We start from the raw sequence: 21,625 nt of genomic DNA, 5'->3' as shown, positions 1-21,625 counted from the left end.
AGTTCAGGACTAAGTTCAGGACTAGATGTCCTTAATTTATGAGCTTGTAAGTCTAAGTTAAGGACTACCTGTCCTTAGTTTTTGAGCTTGTAACTCTAAGTTTAGGATTACCCGTCATTAACTTTTGAACTTGTAACTCTAAGTTCAGGGCTACATGTCCTTAATTTCTGTGCTTGTAACTCTAAGTTAAGGACTACCTGTCCTTAATTTTTGAACTTCCAACTCTAACTTTATGACCAAGTGTCCTTAATTTTTATAGGTTTCAGTAGAGAGCGTAGGTTTCAACAAATTATAGCAGAAGGGTATTTTCGTCCGGACAGGTAAAAGTTTATTAAAGTAGTGACAAAAGATTAAAGACATTTTAAACAGTGGCTTAAAAATAAATACATGTCTTATTACTGGCTAACTGTGCACTTCCCCCTAAATTGTCGATATAGGGTCTTGTTGATGGGCCGATGATTAGGTGTACGAATAAAAGTTTTACATTAATAGCGAAAAAGAAAAAGAAGTTACATAAAAAGTGCAATAATAATATTCTTAAATGTAAGGCCTTTTAAAAAAAAATCATATAATTTGGCTTAAACAAATAATATCATATTAGTATGTTTGGGTTGGCCTATCTTAGCTGTATGTTTGGGTTGGTCTATCTCAACATTTGCCAAGTACAACAATAATAACGATTCAGTAAAATCTCATAAAGTGATGTCTAAGAAGGGTAGTGTATATATCGTCCTTACCCCTATCAAATTGGACAGAGATGCTGTTTCCGATAGTGTGTTAATATATTTTCTTCTTTTTACTGCATTATAAAACAGTTGGTAGTTCCGCGGTAATGTATGATTTACATATATTGTTACAGTATGCCATGACGTTCACCTAATTGATTGAGGTTTCTACAGTTAATTAATAATAAATCTATAAGCATAAGGTTTACTGTTTCTAATGTTATTTTGTGATTATCAATTATGTCGGAAGCTTACCCTTTAATCTACATCCTATAATGGATGCTCTTGAAAGGAAAGAAAAGTGTGGGACTATGGGGGTGTTTGGTAGAACGGAATCCATGGAAAATGTTTTCCAAGAAAATGTTTTGTTGGAAAACAAGTAGTAATTTTATTCGTTTTTTGGTCTCAAGAGTATTTATCAATAATTTAGATATAATAAACATGAAGCCATAAACTTTCAAACCAACAACCTTCCGAATCCACAAATTTCATAAACTTTCGAACCGATAAACTTTCGAAATCGCGAAATTTCGAACCCGTAAACTTCCAAACACATAAACCTTCAAACTCATAACTTTGGAACTTGTAAAATTTTGAACCTTTAAACCGATAAATAAATAAAAACTAAAACTGAAAATATATTTAAAAAATATTTTTTTCGGGAGGGGGGAGGGGGGGGGGCAGAAAAATGAAAAAAACAGAAATTTGAAATTACAAAAAAAAAAAAAAATTGTGCAGGCCGGGGGAGTGGGTGGTGCAGAAAAACGAAAAAATAGAAATTTAAAATTACAAAAAAAAAGGTTATTGTGGGTGGGGGAGGGGTGGGGTGGAGGGGTAGTATGGTGGGTGGTAGCAGAAAAACTGAAATTTGAAAGAAAAAAAAAAGAAGCCTTTTTTTGGAGAGAGGGGGTGGGGTGGGTTGGTGAGGGAGAGGAAGGTTGAGAATGAGTTTTGGAAAATATTTTCCCTTCTCTTGTTAAGGAAAATATTTTCCTCCAATTGAAGGAAAATGAGTTCATAAGGAAAATATTTTCCAAAACATTTAAACCAACCAAACATGGAAAAATTAGAAAACATTTTTTGGAAAATATTTTCCTTCATACCAAATACACCCTATATCACACTCGTTTATATCAAATTACTCCTATTAGCTTGCCCTTTAATTAATCTACATAAAACGAAATTACTTATTATCAATTGGTTATATAGTAAATTTAACAATTTATGTATGTTATGCATTTCTAAATTGGTAAAATTCTATTAGGAATTTGATTGAGGTGTGAATCACGAGTTATGATCATGCTAAATACGCAATTATTATGCGTATGTAATAGAAATTACTTTACTATTATATAATGGATGGGATCCACATGGTCTTCATGTGTTGGACCTTATCTTGAATAGTTGGACATCATTTTTCTGATATATGTTTATCTAACATCACACTACGCATTTAATATATATATTTCATTTAATTAATATCTTATTTAATCACAACAAAATCAAGATTTGTTTACCATACGTATCAAGTTGGCAACGTGCATATCCTACCCTGAAGTTTCTTCCTTTTTTCTTCATGCTTTTTCTCTATGTGGAAGATTCTAATTGCCTGAGTGGATCCTATATGTCAGCTTAGCATAAACAACTATATATAAAAATTAATTTTTAATTTCTTCCAAATAACAACAAAAATAGACTACGGTTCTCTTACTTTCGCACCAATTGTTAATACTCTAGATAAAATTCAGAATTATATCTAATGTCGTATGACTAGCTTCATTGCAGAATATGCAATCTCTAATTATTCAAAAATAAGGAATTGACCAAAAAATTTGTATAAAAACTCACACTTTTATGCTAGCTCTATGTTCCAACTCTATGAATTTGGCCACCAACTGTAATTTGCTAGGTTTTTTGTGAATTCTACATTAAGTCTAATGACTATGTTAATGATAAGAATTGTATAATGAAAAGGAATCATAATTCACAAATCACAAGTGACAAGACTAAAGTTTAAACTCAAAACAGATCTGATAGGATAATTTTTGAATTTTGTACGGGGCCAAACACCGTTTTCGTGGCATTGGTATCGAGACACAAAGACACGTCGAGGACTGAACTCTTTGTTTCACGATAACTATGGTAGGGGTGTACAATGAAAATCGATGAATTGTACCAATTTGATAATTCGAGTCAAATCGAAGAAAAAAACCCGATTATGATTTTGGTTTGATTTGGTTTGGTGTTGGAAAAAAAAATCCGGCCATAATTGGTTAGGTTTGGTTTTAACTAAAGAAAGTCAACCGAAACCAATCAACCCGACATTACATATATAAAAACGTTAGATATATTTAATATATAAATATACTTATTGTAATGTAATTTATAAATATTTCTTAAAAAATTTCATAATTTTATCTTTTAGGGTTGGACTTAGAACTTTTGAATGTTCAAATAAGTTTTATAGTCATTAATATTAGTAAATTAAATAATGCTAACAAAAGCCCAAGCCAAAATCAAACCAATAATAATGCTAACAAAAGACATTCAATTCAATACTACGAACGAGAATGTATTGAATATCTATTTTTTGTTTTGTAATAATTTAGATAAAAATGCATAACCTATTTTTAATTTTTCTTTACCGTTTAATCATGTAATTAATACTCCCTTATTAGTCTACTTATCTTAGCATGATCTAGTACTTTTAGATTATTTTTATTTTTGTTATGGCTTTTTAATTAGCAATATTTATATTACATAATTTTATTGTTTTTATTGTTGAATATTTTAGGATAATGCCACACATCTCATATTTTGTATTATCTTCTTGGAAAATACTTTATATAGTTGTATCTTACTAGGATTAAAGAAATATTTTGAGCACAAGTTATATGTTTTGTTCTACGAAGATTTTATCGAGAAAATACCCAAATAAACCAAAAACCCGAAAAAATCCGAGAAAAATCGAGATTGAAACCCGAGTTTTATTGATTTGATTTGGTCTTTAGATTTAATAACCCGACACAATTGATTTGGTTTGATAATTGTAAAATTCGAACCAACCCGACCTGTGTACACCCCTAACCTATGGAATGCAGAGACCGACGTATTTAGAATTTCAAAAAATATGTATGTGCGTAAAATAACAAAGAGGTGAATTTGGGATTTATATTTTGTATAGGTCAAAATATGCCCTAGAATATATAAGATAAGATAACACTAAAGGAAGAGTCATCGAGTCGCCATTAATCGACGCCGACCAGAAAGCAGCGAGATTCGTGGTCGAGATGTCAATAATGGCCGAGGTCAAGCACTTGTACTATTAGGGTTTGATAGGAAAATATCTCATATAAATAGAAAAATAGACAACGGTGTAGGGCATGTGACATTCCATTGATAAGAACATACTTTTGATAAAAGATTCTCTCTCTTTTACAAAGATACAAACACTATTTTTTCATCCAGATTCTTGTTCATATTATTCCACACCTTTCCATCAGATTCGAGAGTAATTCGAATATTCTAGGATTTGTCTGTCACTCATCATTGTCAGGAGGAACAATCATCTAGTTCGTACTTTATTGGGTGAATCACTTCTCCTATTTACTTAAATGCTATTTATTGTTATTTATTGCTCATACTTTTTGGAATAATTAATGCATATTGTTGTCAATCTACCACCAGATTTGTCTAACATTAGTCACGTTTTCGGAACTCACATCTAGCAATATTATTATTAACTAAGTTTAACCCATTATTATATAAACTCGACTGTTTTAGCCAAAAGTTATATTTTTTGGTCAAACATATTTGACTTAGGTTCTTACAATGAACAAATTATACTTTTAAAATTATAATTATAGGTTAAGAATCATTATTATTATTATTATTATTATTATTATTATTATTATTTTATTGACTTTTACACTCTGTATTAAAAATATTTGGATCATTTAAACCCATTGATTATATATTACAATATCTTTCATCACCTGCTAATTGCATAGACAATCGATTTGATTATACAAAATTTAACAATAATGACAAAAGGAGAATATGGATTTCAATTGTAAGACTTGAGGATTTTAAAAATATAAACGAAAGAAAGAAAAAAAGTAATAATTAAAATACAAGAAGGGAGAGAAGTCATGCCTATTCCCATGGATGGACCTAATTCCAGAAGAAGAAATAAAAAACGATAAGACAGATATAAGATTTGAACCTTCACACTCAATTCTAGAAAGAAAAACAATATAGATATGTGATTCCCACCTTTACCAGTAAACATGCATCTAATAATTATTGCATCAGAGGACTCTTTAAATTTTGGTACACACACATATTAAGAAAAATACAACTGTATTGGTCTAAATTTAGCGACTTGATAACGGTAGATGAACAGGATTGAGGATCGATTCGACCATGGCGTAATGGCGAGAATCCGTCTTTGAGAAGACTGTTGTCGAGGACGGGAAGCTGAGGTAAAGAAATAACGGTAGGATAAGTTCAGAAGTGGACACAAGGAATATTCCTTCTAGGGTTGTCTTATTTGTACTTTCTAGGGTTTCTTAGAAATACCTCTTATAAATAGGAAGAGATATAGAACAAAAAGGGGATCTTCACTTTGTGATAATAACACATTGTAAAGGTTGACTAAGAAACAATATACCAAAGTTGTCTTATTTACTGATTATTTTATTCAAGCATACGTTGTTCAATCTTTGTTCACAAGACCCAAAGATTTCATATCCATCTTCACTTCTCATCTTTCCACATTGCTGACAGGAGAAAGGAACATCTCAATCATACAATAATTGGGTGGTAGATCCTTTCTTATTACATTTATTGTCATTATCTATATTTATTGCATGTTCATATTACCATATTCATTGATAATCATTGAATATTAAATCTGTTATTTAATACCTCCGGACACTGTTCATCTTGCAAATATCCTACAATATTTGATCTAGAGTTTATTAAATTTAACTAAGATTCACCCTTTACTTCATCATTAATTGGTTTAACACTTTTTGGTCAAACAATTTGGCGCCGTCTGCGGGGAAGTTTTAGTTAAAATTTTAGTTCCTTCTAGATCATAAAAAAGGACAACCATCTTTCCTCGTTTTCACAAACTAACAATGGTGGGAAAAGGAGACGCAAGACAGAAAGCAATAGCGGGTATCACTACCAACATTTTGAATACCATCAACGAGGATGACAGAGAAGACACTGAGAATGTGACGCCAAGCGCTACATCCAGGCGGAGTGATTCACCTCCCCCTCATGAAAGTGTAACCGCTTCACGCGAAAGAGGTATGCCTACACTCTTGTCTGCTCACAATTTTTGTGTTTTCCCTTCAGAAATAGTGTATGCACTAGTGAAGCTTGGCACAAAGGTGAAGTGGCCGCAAAAAATGAAGTCCGACCTAAGTACCCGAAAGTTGAACGTCCTCTGTGAATTTCACCAGGAGCGGGGTCACAAAACCGAAGACTGCATAGCCCTACAACAAGAGGTATCAAACATGTTGAACCAAGGGCACCTGAGAGAGCTGATGAAAGATCACGAACGAGCCGACTTCGGCCGCAGGCGTGAACAACACCAAGGCCCTCCAAAGCTACCCCCCCCCCCGCCCGCACCATCCAAATGATCATCAGCGGAGGCGACGAAGCAGCAATCAACCACATGAAGTTTACTACCACACACAAACTGAAGCGGCCGATCACCCACGAACGGTATGATGATCTCGAAGACAGTATCATCTTCGATAAGTCAGATACCTACGGTTTGACTTTCCTTCATTTTGATGCTCTTATCATTACATTATGTATTTCGGATACTGATATAAAAAGAATAATGGTAGACGACGAAAGCAGCGCATGTATTATCCACCCTCGAGTTCTCACACAAATGAGACTCGAGTACAATATAGTACCACGTTGCATAACACTAACAGGTTTTAACAATGCAGTTGAGCGAACCTCAAGGGAGATAACGCTAATCGTTTTGGCCAGGGGCATCACCCTAGAAACAACGTTCCATGTCATGAACCAGGACACATGTTACAATGCCATCATAGGGCGACCATGGATACACGCCATGAGGGCCATCCCCTGAAGCTTGTATCAAGTAATCAAGTTCCCAACTCCATGGGGTATATTCAGTATCCGAGGCGAACAACGCACAGCCCAAGAATGCTATCGTATCGCTCAGGATTGCACATATACTCAACAGTTAAAGGGAACAGACTCAGAAGCGTAGCAATTACCAAAGTCGACATACAAAAAGACGTCATCAGGGACCCTGGCATCATGGAAGCCGCAGGGTCAACGGTAGAGGACCTCGATCCCATCCAATTGGACAACAACGACAATAGCAAAAAGGCTTATATCGGCCATAAACTCTCAGAATCAGGTAAATTTCGTAAATTTTTAATTGACAATGTCGATTTGTTCGCCTTCTCCCATACAGATATGCCGAGTATACCAAAAGACGTTGCCACACACAAGTTGAACGTCGATCCACTCTACCCCCCAGTACAGCAAGTGAGAAGAAAATTCAACGCCGCAATCAACGAGGCCATCAGTGATGAGGTGGATAAGCTACTCGCTAACGGTTCCATCCGAGAATCAAAATATTGTTACACCCCGCAATATTACGTCGATATTACATCCCGCAGCATTATATTATGATGATGTTACGCTTTGCAGTACTACATTACGATGATGTTACGCTTCGCAATATTAAATTACGACGATATTGCACCCTATAGTATTGTACGTTGATTTTGTCGTAAAGTAATTGACATCAGTCCAAAGAAAAGATTATTTGGAGATTATGAGGATTATACTATTTCAAACAAGTGATGAGTAAATTCGTGAAGGTGAGAGGGAAAGAAAGTTAAAGAAAATGGATTTTCGTCCAAGTTTGGCATTTTGGGATAAAATTCGGGTCGAGCATTAATACCTGATATTTATGGACTAGTAGCATACAAGCTACCATATGACCATGATAGTAGGATGTATAAGGTGTATTAAAAATAAGTAGAATTTTAAGTAATTTGAGATAATTCTTAATTATGCGGGTAATTGGTTAATTATCGGGTAACATGATATTACCTAATTAAATTAACTTATTGTTGGATAAGATCAAAATCTCACGTGGCAGCAAGACACTACACCAGCCGTATGACTCTTAGTCATAATTCATGACTAAGAGCCATTTTTAAATAGGTGCCAACCTCATTTGTTACATACAATATATTTGCCTTCTAACATGTTCAATACAAAAATCAGATGTGAAGCTTTTCCAAGTAGTAACGTGACTTCTTATAAAGATTCCTACAAATGCTTACAAATTCCTACAAAGGAATACTACAATAGAACGCTAGAATTCCTACAAGTTTCAACAATTCCAAGGAAAACTATTTACACATTAGCAACATGAGATTTTGTGATTCTAAGGGAGTACGGTGCAACCTTTTCCAAAAATATCAAACAAATTTTTCCCTCCAGGTATGTTAAGGTTATCCCTTCTTTCTTTTTGGCATGATCCAAATAATACAAATGAAACGAGCAAAATACGCAACTTTCATAAATGACTCTATTCATAGAAATACTAGGAGTGTCTATATTCTTGATTCCCCATGTGGACTATTATTATATCTTCTATTCATGGGTCTTAGAAAAATACGTATTTGATAATGTTTATCCGAAAGGCATATGGATTTTTATGGCATTCTGAGAAAATCTTATTAACATATTTCTTATGCATTTCATGCATTTATACATGTACATTGACCCATGACCAGATGACGTTATATAAGCGTATATATGTATATTATATTTATATGAGATATGGGAAAAGGTTACGACATTATATTCGCACCACCACCTGATCAGCTGGTATACGTTGATGATTTTGCCCACAGTGGCCGAGATGATATGATGGGATGCCCTTAGAGGCCTGATGATGTTATGAAACATGTACCTATGCACGACATGACATTCTTACGCATATGCATGACACTACTTATAGGTTGAGTCATTTACTCTATATTTCTTCCATGTTTGTTATGTACTTATTTATGTGCCTTATATAATCTGTAAATTATTCGTACTAACGCCCCTTTTGCCCCGGGACCTTGCGTTTCATGCCTCCAGGTCCCGATAGACAGGTCGAGAGCCCTCTAAGTAGGCTATCAGCTTAGCGGAAGATGCTGGTACTCTCCATTTGCTTCGAAATTGCTTGTTTGATTAGTATGATTTAGACGTGTCTTGTTTGGTATGGCGGAACTCTATCCCGACCTTTATGAAAATTATATATTCTTAGAGGCTTGTAGACAGATGTCATGTACGTAAAAGATTGTATGGCCTTGTCGGCCTATGTTCAGTATACGAGTGGTTATTTTGGTCTTATAGGCTCGTATGTCTATGTATAAGTTGTTATCACATGTTGTATTCTACTTATGTCACGGCAGCCTTCTGGCTCAGTTATCTATGATAGTATGACATGAAAAGATATGTTATGTTGGTACTCGGTTGAGTACGGTACCGGGTGCCGGTCTCGCCCTAGGTTCGGGGCATGACAAAAGTGGTATCAGAGTAGTTCTGTTCTAGGGAGTCTACAAGCCGTGTCTAGTAGAGTCTTGTTTATGGGTGTGTTGTGCACCACACTTATAAGTAGGAGGCTACAGGGCATTTAGGACTATCACTCTTTCTTCTTACTCTAGATCGTATGGTAGAACTCACTTATAAGAATTCAAATCTTGAACTTCTATTCATAATAAGACGATGCCTACATTCAAAAAGACGATCGATAAGAGATATAGCTGTGAAAGTGTTGAGTTAGAGGAACTCGATTTTGCATCTTGCTTATGATGAGTAAATGAGAGGACTTCAGCAGATCATGCGTGTACTAAAAGGTGTACGGTTCTTGATAAGAATCTTCTAGGAAAGAATACTTATCCACTCTTACGGTAAAAAGGAATAACAGAATCAAAAGTTAGACACGAGTTGCTACAAGTAAAAGAAGCAAGGTGAAGAAGGGTACGAGGTACCCAGTTAATAAAGATTATCCTTATTTACCATTCAGGAAGAGAGATATAAGTATTTTGAGTTACCTTCAACAGTAACAAAGGTATGTATAATTGGCCACCCTGATCTGAGTTATGCTCTATGGGAGCTAGCAAATATGGTTTAATAGAAGGACATAATATCACGATCTGGCTGGGTTTAGAGTGAGCCAAAATAATGGATGAATTATTTGCGTTAGTTGACATTTCTGAAGGATATTGCAAATGTGCTAATAGATCTCCTTGTGAGACACCCAGATGGTGTACACTAAAATAGTACAACTAGATATGAGTACTACAAAGATAGGAACTGGAAACCTTGAAGGGATAAATATTACCTTAGTATAGCTCCCGTCCCTAGTATAGGGAGAATGTTAAGCAACCCGAAGAGCCAGTAGATGGAGCAAGGGAAGGTAAAAAGCTAAAGAATGTCTTGTTAAGGTTTACAGGATAAAGTGATAAATAAAAATATTAGCAGGGAAGTATGAAGAGGGATAATGAAGCATTATGAGTGAGATGTGATACACTGATGGCAATTGTAGAGTGTTACAGAATCTATAGTCAAATGAAGAAAGAGACGGGAGGTGATCGGCCTTAAGACAACAAGAGAGTATAGGCCACACAGTCACATCCTCATTTCGAGAAATAAGTTCGTGACTCTAATGTGATTAACAGAAGCAAAAGTTTGACCCTAGAGTAATAGAAACCAGTATGAATTGGTGAACAAGATAAACTAAACATGAATTAGAGACTGAGTGATTTGATAATAGTCGGCATCATGAGAATTTTAGATTTTGTTCCGATGATAGTAGAATGGACAATAGAAGAAGATTCAGGAGAAATTCATAGAATGGTCATTCTGGAAGACGCTTCCCTAAAGCAAGAAATGTGAGCAAAGTTAAGCTTAAGGGACTCTATGTACCAATTACATTAAGTGTCACCCTCGCGAGTAAGGAATTTTGTTATCCTGGTACGGAAGGATTATCACAAGGCGAGTAAGGGTCATCAACGATGTGAAAAGACACAAGAGATGAAAAGGTAAAACATCTATACGTAGATCATCATAGCACTAAATCTTAGTACTCCCCTAAAGGGGGGAATATGGGTGATGTGGCATTAAAATAGAATTAAGTTGTTCTAGTAACTATAGAATGGTAAAGGAAAAATGCGATAAAAATGAGAAAGGAATGAGATTGCACTTATCCAAATCCTACAGATATGCTATGATTCCAGAATGTTATGTAATCACGACATCAGAAAAAGGAAGTAAGGGTTCCTGTACGGAAGGTTATTAATAAATAAGAAGCTAGCGCAAGAGGTAAGTTAGACAAAGGAAATAACCCAAGAGAGATTACGCGGAATATGGATATGAGAATGGGCCAACGAGTAGTTAGTAGTTGATTCAAGAAGATCCTAGTCATGACTAGACAAGAAGTTACAGACAAATCAGCAGATCATGCAAGATAAATGTAATAAACCCCAACATTGAGATTTCATCCTCGTAGTATTTTCATTATAATACTTGAGATATATTCAAATAGGAGTCGGGGTAGTTAAAGGTACCGTATGAGTGTTACGGGGATAAAAAAAAGTGCCACTGGGAAGACAGTTAAAATATCAGTTCAGAAGAAACCCTACAAGCACAAGGACACGGAGGTAAGCAACTACGGATGATTATAGACAAGGAAGGACATCAAAAGGTCCGTAATAAGCTCACAGCTTTACGGGAGTCAAAGGTTCTCCCTAAGTACTACAACGAATAACTAGCTGAGGAAATAAGGAAGAAGGATTCAACCTAAGCACAATGACCTAAAAAGGAAATGGTCATGTAACAACAGTCTCAGATCAATATTGTAAGCACTCCAAAGGAAAGTGGCACCTACCGTGGCTAATGAACATAATGTAAAATTAAAGTAATATTCGAGATCATATCAGTTGCACGAAAACTCTGGCATGTGTGGTCACTAAGATAAGCTAAGTATGGACGCAACAAGGGGGCAGAAAGACTAGGAAAAGTAATAGCATACGTTGAAAGAAAGCTAAGATGGAATGGAAGAAATTATCTGATCAATGATCCAGAGTTGGTTACGTTATGAATGCACTTAAGGGTTCGGAGTTTTATACAAGCAGCATATACAACCGTAGAAGATTCTGGTATACATTAAAAGAAAGAATTGATACTAGGACTTAGACAAAAGATTAAATTGTTATAGAATTGTATCATGCATCTTCCTTAGCGCCCATGAAAGGCTAAGCAGAATAACTAATACCATGAACCACAGATCGGGAGATAACTTAAGCCGACATAAAGTCAGATCAGAAAAAGGAGGAAACTAAAGAGTTACATCAACGAAGTAAATTAGGAATCCGATAATTGGACCCAAAAGTTATAAGAATCATGATTGAGAACATAGTAGAATCACTCTTAATATTAGAGGTGCAAGAGAGATAACACAACAACTATATTCTATGACGGCTCTACGATAAAGCTAGTTAGAAGAAGTACCAGCCTCATAAGAAGTCAGTATGGAGCTCCCACCGGATTGTATAGGCACCAGAGGTGCAAGTATTATAATAGAGCTTCAAATGGTAGATGTGATTAATACCTATGTGGGAGGGAGGTTATGAAAGAAAGATAGAAGAATGTAAGGTGATATTTTAAATTAAGTAAGGTAAAGGTGAACAATGTACGAAATACTCAAGTATAGAAGGATGAGATTGGTCCATACTTCAGGTAAAATACTAGAAGCGCTAGGATTCAGTATCCATGGATGATAGCAATGTCATCAGTAGCATACCATCCAGCCTATGATTTCTAAGTACCGAAAGGTCTAATTAGACAGTAAAAGAAGAGTTAGAGACGATGCAATGTCTCGCTTGATGTTCCAGAAAAGCCTAAGGAACCTATCACAAGCTAAAGTATAATAGAATGAAAAGGTTTTAGAAAGACAAGAGTAAGGATAAGAAGAAGGCAAGGGAGAAGGTGACGAAAATGGATAAGTCCTCGGGATTAAGCCCGTGAAAACAAAGGAGCTGATGGTTCCTCTAAGTTATAGAAATCTCAATATAGCCTGAATGAACTCAAAAGAGTCTAAGACTAGTAGCACTTAGAAGATATAGAATGATGCCCTGGTAGCAGAATGAGGGTGTAATTGTGATAAATAAAGGATGACGTTTGGGCCTTCGCTTGAGTAATGATTTGAAGAAAAAAAAGGGGAAGAGGATTTCATTATTTGTAAGGGACTAAAATACCAATATAAGGTGAGTCACATTGGGATGCTATAAAGTACGGTTATAGAAGTATAGTATCACTCCTAGGATCAATCTAATTATTCTTGATATCCCCGATGAGACGCGAGCCCTAGCGGCGGTATTACATAAAAGATCAAGTTATCAGTGGTAGATGATGAATCAACATTAAGATGAATCAACAATAGATGGATAAAAGTTCAACAGTATGAGATGAGATTAGACCATCAGTCTTACGGATAAGCAACGAAAGTAACACGGAGTTGGTTGCAGACCTCAGTAACGATAAATCGAAGTAAGAATTATGGTATAGTATAACCTATGAAGAAGTAGTAAAGTCATACAAATGGATAACCAGGTCTATGAAATAAGATATAGCCATATTCACAAGTTTTACAAATTACCGAGCGAAGAACTTCAGTACACCTATAGATGCCCAGAGAGGCATCCTATTAAGCCTTGTATATATTTACAAAGTATGGTCTAGATATTGGCTAAAAGCTGGAGGAAAAATGAGAGGAGAGTCGTATAGGCACACTTACAAGGTCAGTATCGTAGAGGCTGCATGATAGAAGGTAGCAACGGTTACGAGATTGGAAGAAATGCGATCACAAGTCATGGCATGAGAAAGAGACCTAAAGGGGGGGATGCCCTGGCCTTTAGATTTATTCACAGAACAACTGCCTAAATGGCAAGGAGAGTATTAAGGTATTCACAAAAGCTATAAGTTATGAAAATGATAAGAGCATCAGTCAATAGTCGAGGACGAATGTTCCAAAGGGGGGAATGATGTTATGTCCCCACAATATTACGTTGATATTACGTCCCGCAGTATTATATTACGATGATGTTATGCCTTGCAGTACTACATTACGATGATGCTACGCTTAGCAGTATTAAATTACGACGATGTTGCACCATGCAGTATTGTACGTTGAATTTGTCATAAGGTAATTGACATCAGTCCAAGGAAAAGATTATTTGGAGATTATAAGGATTATGCTATTTCAAATAAGTGATAAGTAAATTCGTGAAGGTGAGAGGGGAAGCAAGTCAAAGAAATGAATTTTCGTCCAAGTTTGGCATGTGGGGATAAAATTCGGGCGGAGCGTTAATACCCGATATTTATGGACGAGTACCATATGAACATGATAGTAGGATGTATAAAGTGTATTAAAAATAAATAGAATTTTCAATAATTTAAGACAATTCTTAATTATACGGTAATTGGTTAATTACTGGGTAGCGAGATATTACCTAATTAAATTAACTGATTGTTGTATAAGATCAAAATCCCACGTGACAGCAAGCCACTACACCAACCGTATGACTCTTAGTCATAATTCATGACTAAGAGTCATTTTTAAATAGGTGGCAACCTCATTTGTTACATACAAGATATTTGCCTTCTAACATTTTCAATACAAAATGAGATTCCTACAAGACATTTCCCTTCTAGCTTTTTCAATACAAAAATTAGATGTGAAGCTTTTCCAAGTAGTAACGTGACTTCTTATAAAGATTCCTACAAATGCTTACAAATTCCTACAAAGGAATACTACAAAAGAATGCTAGAATTCCTACAAGTTTCAACAATTCTAACGAAAATTATTTACACATTAGCAATGTGAGATTTTGTGATTCTAAAGGAGTACGGTGCAACCTTTTCTAAGAATATCGCACGGATTTTTCCCTACTCCAAGTATGTTAAGGTTATCCCTTCTTTCTTTTTGGCATGATCCAAATAATACAAATGAAACGAGCAAAATACGCAACTTTCATAAATGACTCTATTCATAAAAATACTAGGGGTGTCTATATTCTTGATTCCCCATGTGGACTATTATTATATCTTCTGTTCATGGGTCTCAGAAAAATACGTATTTGATAAAGTTTATCTGAAAGGCATATGGATTTTTATGGCATTCCGAGAAAATCTTATTAACGTATTTCTTATGCATTTCATGCATTTATACATGTACATTAACCCATGACCATATGGCGTTATATACGTGTATATATGTATATTATATTTATATAGGATATGGGAAAATGTTACGGCGTTATATATGCACCACCACTTGATCAGCTGGTATACGTTGATGATTTTGTCCATAGTGGCCGAGATGTTATGATGGGATGCCCTCAGAGGCCTGATGATGTTATGAAATATGTACCTATGCACGACATGACATTCATACGCATATGCATGACACTATAATTATTTCATGATTTACAAAGTTATCCAGACTCACGGGTTGAGTCATTTACTCTATATTTCTTCCATGTTTGTTATGTACTTATTTATGCACCTTACATACTCGGTACATTATTCCTACTGACGCTCCTTTTGCCTAGGGACACTGCGTTTCATGCCTCCAGGTCTCGATAGACAGGTCGAGAGCCCTCCAAGTAGGCTATCAGCTTAGCGGAAGATTTTGGTGCGCTCCATTTGCTACAAAGTTACTTGTTTAGTTAGTATGATTTAGACATGTATTGTTTGGTATGGAGGGACAATGTCCCGACCTTTATGAAAATTATGTATTCTTAGAGGCTTGTAGACAAATATCATGTACGTAAAAGATTATATGGCCTTGTCGGCCTATGTTCAGTATACGAGTAGTTATTTTGATCTTATAGGCTCGTATGTCTTATGTATAAGTTGGTATCACATGTTGTATTCTACTTATCTCACGACAACCTTCCGGCTTAGTTATCTATGATAGTATGACATAAAAAGATACATTATATTGGTACTCGGTTGAGTAAGGTACCGGGTGCCAGTCTCGCCCCAGGTTCGGGGTGTGACAATTACCCCCAATGGGTCCCCAATGTAGTCATGGTAAAAAACAAAAAAGAGAAGTGGCGGATATGCGTGGATTTCACGAACCTAAACAAGGCCTGCCCGAAAGACTCTTTTCCGTTGCCTCATATCGATCAGCTCATCGACGCAACAACAGGGCCGAATTGTTAAGCTTCTTAGACGCCTACTCAGGTTACAACCAAATCCTCACGGAGGAGGAGGACCAGGAAAAGACTACTTTCATCACCCGTCAGGGAACTTACTATTACAGAGTTATCCCATTCAGGTTGAAGAATGCGGGGCAACTTATCAAAGGTTGGTCACCAAGATGTTCAAGGATCAACTCGGCAAAACAATGGAAGTTTACATCGATGACATGTTGGTCAAATCAAAAAAGAAAGAAGATCACATCGACCACCTAAAAGAGGCCTTCGGTATACTAAGGCAGTACGACATGAAATTTAACCCCGAAAAATATGCCTTCGGTGTAACCTCGGGCAAGTTCCTCGGCTTCCTGGTGTCATAAAGAGGCATAGAGGTCAACCCCGATCAAATCAAAGCCATTGAAGGGATACCTGAAGTATTAACTAGCAAGAAACAGGTGCAAAAACTGACTTGCCGTATAGCCGCCCTGTCAAGGTTCATCTCACGGTCATCCGATAGGTGACCCAAATTCTTCAACGTGCTAAAAAAGACCACGGGATCCAGTGTAATTCAGAATGCATCGATGCCTTAAGAGAACTTAAGGCATACCTTTCCTCGCCCCCGCTACTCGCCAAAGCAGAACCTGGCGAGCACCTCCTAATATATTTGGCCGTATCAGAAGTCGCGGTAAGCGCAGTGTTGGTCCGCGAAAACAAAGGTCGCAATCTCCAATTTATTACATTAGCAAAACCCTGGTCGACGCTGAAACAAGGTACCCCACCTCAAAAAATTGGCCTTGGCATTGGTTATAGCTTCACGAAAGCTTAGACCCTATTTTCAATGCCATCCCCTATCGGTGGTGATGACCTTCCCCCTGCGGAGCATCCTACATAAACCCGAATTGTTGGGAAGACTGCCCAAGTGGGCCATAGAATTGAATGAGCACAATATAATATATTAGCCGTGAACAACGATAAAATTGCAGGTACTCGCCGACTTCGTTGTCGATTTTAGTGCCAAAATAATGCCCGAGGTCGAGCTGGAAACTTCTCGTACCTCTTTCGGGTTACCTGACCTATGGGTCCTATACACCGATGGTGCATCCAACGAGTCAGGATATGGACTAGAACTCATACTGGAGGTCCCAACAGGCAAAGTTATCCGCCAATCCATACGATGTCCCGATATGACTAACAATGAGACCGAGTATGAGGCCGTAATTGCATGACTTAAGCTAGCCCTCAAATGCAGAGCACGACGAGTCGTCCTCAAATGCGACTCACAACTCATTGTCAACCAAGTCACAGGGACTTTCCAAATCAAAGAGCAGAGGCTACAAAAGCACCAGGCAGAAATTCATAAACTGCTTCCAATATTCGACAAATTCATAAACTGCTTCCAATATTCGACAAATGTCGACTCGACCAGATACCTCGAGCACAAAACATCGAGGTACATGGCCTCGCCAAGTTAGCAGCGGCCACCAAGAACATTACAAAAGAAATGATCACCCTCCTCCACTCATCAATAGACCAACTTGAGGTACACTCTGTAAATTTGACTTGGGACTGGCGCAACCGCATTATAACATACTTGTAGGAAGGAGTACTCCTATTAGACAAAAAGGAATCCAAAAAGCTTCGAATGTAGGCGGCGAGATACAACATCATCAACCACGACCTGTACAAAAGAACATTTGGAGGCCCCTTGGCAAAATGTCTAAGGCTCAACCAAACGAGGCGCATCCTCGAGAAAGTACACGAGGGCCACTACGGTTCCCATACCGGCAACTGATCCCTCGTCAGATGCCTCATTCGGGAAGGTTGCTATTGGACCACAATGAATAAGGAAGCCGCCGACTACATAAAGAAGTGTGAGCAATGTCAGAAATAAGCCCCTATGATACCCAAACAGGCGAGCTCCTCCACTCGGTTACATCGCTATGGCCATTTATCAAATAGGGAATGGACATTGTCGGACCCCTCCCAGCAGGGCGAGGTAATATATGATTTTTTTTAGTTTTAACTAACTATTTTTCCAAGTGGGTGGAAGCAGGTGCGTTTTCCCAAATACGCGAACATGAAGTTTTGACATTCATATGGAGAAACATCATATGTTGTTTCGGCATCCCCAAAGAAATCAACTGTGACAACGGACCACAATTCACCGGAAAAAAACTGCCAAATTCTTCGAAAAATGGCACATTAAGCAAATACTCTCCACGCCATATCACCCTGCCGGAAAGGGCCAGGCCAAACTCCAACAAAACAATACTGAATATCTTGAAGAAAAAGCTTGAGGATGCGAAGGGACTATGGCCAGAGTTACTACTAGAAGTACTGTGGGCATACTGCACCATGCCAAAAACAAGCACGGAGAAACGCCATACTCATTAGTCTACGGGACTGACGCCATGATACTGGTCGAGGTCAGAGAACCCAGGTTGAGATACTTCAATGAAAGTGGACCAAACAATGATAAGAACAGGAAACAAGACCTTGACGAAGCAGAGGAGTGAAGAGACATGGCTTACATAAAAATGGTAGCCCAAAAACAACAAGCAGAACGATATTACAACAAAAAAGCCAAAATACGACCACTCAAAGTCAAATACTATGTACTCAAGGCCAAAACACAGGCAAGCAAAGATTCAAGAGAAGGAAAACTAGGAATCAATTGGGACGGGCCATACAAAATCACGGCAGCAACAAACAAAGGATCATTCCAACAAGAAACAATGGAGGGAAAGCTACTACAAAACAATTGAAACGTCGCCCACCTCAAATACTTCAACTTCTAAAAATAGACGCCCATCAAGTCGTACTCTTTTTCCCTCACCCGGGTTTTGTCCCAATTGGGTGTTCTCGGGGAGGTTTTTAATGAGGTGACGCAAGGGGACGTCTCGACGCAGGCCAACGATGAAGGGACTAGGAGCCCGTTTGGATGGGCTTGTTGCAAGTGACTTTTAAGCCAAAAATCATAAGTTAGGAATTCTAGCTTTTGGCTTTTGGCTTATTTTTGTCTAAAGCACTTTTTTTACTTTATCCGAGCACTAAAATGGCTTAAAAGATATTTTGGCTTAAAAGTACTTAAAATAAGCCAATCCAAACATGCTCTAGGTACACAGGAACTTCTCCAGTATATGTACGAAACAAACAGAAACATGTAATATTCTCCAATGAATGAAATAAAGCAGCATCTTTACTCTCCACCAAGTCTTTTTACACCTTACATTCAACCTTGCTCGAATTACTTTACATTCGACCTCGCTCTAATTACTTTATATTCGACCTCGCTTGAATTACTTTACATTCGACCTTGCTCGAATTTTTCGACATTCGACTCGCTCGAATTACTTTACATTCGACCTCGCTCGAATTACTTCATATTCGACCTCGCTCGAAATACCTTACATTCGACTCTGCTCGAACACTACATGCAAACAGCCGAAAAGTCAGAGACTTCACCGCATAGCAAATAAAAAAGAGAGAACAAAAATCCGGAAATACATATCAAAAGGCAATCATTCCATTTCAATTGTCAAACTACAATTTTTTACAGAGGGGTTTGAGAACGCCCTCACAATAATAGCAAAACAAAATAAAAACTAAGTACAAATAGCTTCACGCCGCATCATCCCCATTGGAGTACTCATCATCATACCAAGGATCAGAAGCAAGACTATCCGCATCATCGTCATATTCATCCCCACCAGGCATACCAGGGGCATAACCATATGCTTCACGGGCTGCACGTGCCTTAATACAGACTTCCTCAAGTTCTGCTTCGAAAACATTCTTGGCGGCTTTCAAAGACTTATACACATCAAGTAGAGCCTCGGTGTGAACCCACATCTTGTACAACTCCCGTGGCACACTGGGATCAGCAGAAGTATGAGACGTAGATGGTTGTGACTACCGTCGTACCTCCTCGGCCTTCAAGACAATGACCTGCTCGTTCAACCCAGACAACTCCGCCTCCAAACCCTAGATCCATTCCTCTAACCTCGCCACCTTAAGCGACGATGTCTACACCTAATTATCCCGATCAGACCTACAAACATGGATGGCATCTTCTAAGGTCGTCGCTTCTGCCATTGCAGGCATTCTGCCTTTCTCGACACAACTCAGTTCGTTGACCTTGGCACTCAGCTCGTCCTTTAGATCGACAGTCCTCCCCTCTTTCTGCTCGAGTTCGGCCGCTAAGGACGTTACCTATGCTTGAAGGTCAGCATTCTCAGCCATCACCCCCTTTCTCACCTCGAGCTCATCCTCCTTGGCCTTTAGAGCTGCCTCAAGCTCACTGCACCTACCGATGGCCCTCATTAGCTCATCATCCCTCTCCCTTAGCTCCTCATCTTTCTTCATCAACTCAACATCTTTCTGTTTAAGCCCGTCACGAAGCGAATGAAATTCGCCATCCTGGGTAAAGACATCGGCTAACATTCGGTGCTTAGTATAATACTCCTTGTACTTGGAGGTCACCTTCTTAAAGATGGTCATTCTCCGCTCTTCCCGCCGGTCACGCTCGATCCCCATGATGAGAGTCTGACATGAAAAAGAAAAGAGTCACTAGGAGAAAACTACACATGCAAAACAAATCCTAACATTAAAAGGCACTTACTCGTAGAGCAATGCCAGATATACTCAACGACAACTCTGCATCACTCATCGCCTGTAGTGCCATGTTTTCAGAAGCCATGCACATGGGAGCAAAGGATGGCACCGTTCGTTCTGAGTTAGCCAAAAGGTCGTAACCCGCAGGAATGATTACGTGCCAGTTAGGACCCTCAGTCCTTATCTCCATACGAGTATTCCTATCCAGGAAGGCCCGTACCTTTTCAGGGTCAACGTCCGACCCAGAACCATCGTCCTCCGCAGGGACCGCTCTATTTCCCTCAGCCACCGATGATGCACTACCTTCTGCAGATCGTATAAACTCTCTGTCATCACGAACCCTCTCAACCCCAAAGGGCCTCGTCTCTATGATGACACCCACCGTGAAAACAGTTTCTACATTTGGTACAAGCGCAAACGCCACTTCCAAAACAATGACTTTTTCCGGCTCGACATCAGCGACAACGGCCTTCCCGATTTCTACCCTTCGTCTTTTTCTCAACGGTGACTCCTCGCCGTCAGACAGTTCGTCTACAAGATGATAGATGGGCCGAGAAGAGATTTCATCCCTCACGACAACAGTTTGAGGGGCGGATCTTGAGTACGACCTCCCCGAGCAGACTCGGCTAAAGCAAATTGCATCTTCGTCAATGCGACGGCTTGGCGAAACGCCGATACTAGAGCCTTCTTCTTGGAAATTCGCCGACCTATCACCAAAGGGAGGTCGTATCAAAGAGCAATGGTAAACAACAATAAGCTGAAGTAAAATGGCACTTACTGGATGGGATCTTAGGTCCAAAACGCTTATGAAAGGACGTCCTATCACGAATTTCCACGATGTGAGGTAACACGTGAGCCACCCAATCTTCCATATCAAAGACAGGAGAAGAACGCCTCTCAGCTAAAAAACAAGAAGGCTGCGAATGAGCCAAAAACGAAAGAACGAAAGAAGATAACGAGCATATGGTGGGACACTTACGATTATAGTTCCACTTCTCGGGAAACCTAGTT

Source organism: Nicotiana sylvestris, chromosome 4 (assembly GCF_000393655.2).
Source record: "Nicotiana sylvestris chromosome 4, ASM39365v2, whole genome shotgun sequence".
In the NCBI taxonomy this organism is placed as follows: domain Eukaryota; kingdom Viridiplantae; phylum Streptophyta; class Magnoliopsida; order Solanales; family Solanaceae; genus Nicotiana; species Nicotiana sylvestris.
The sequence above is the reverse complement of the archived record's forward strand: the minus strand, read 5'-3'. Positions refer to the sequence as shown.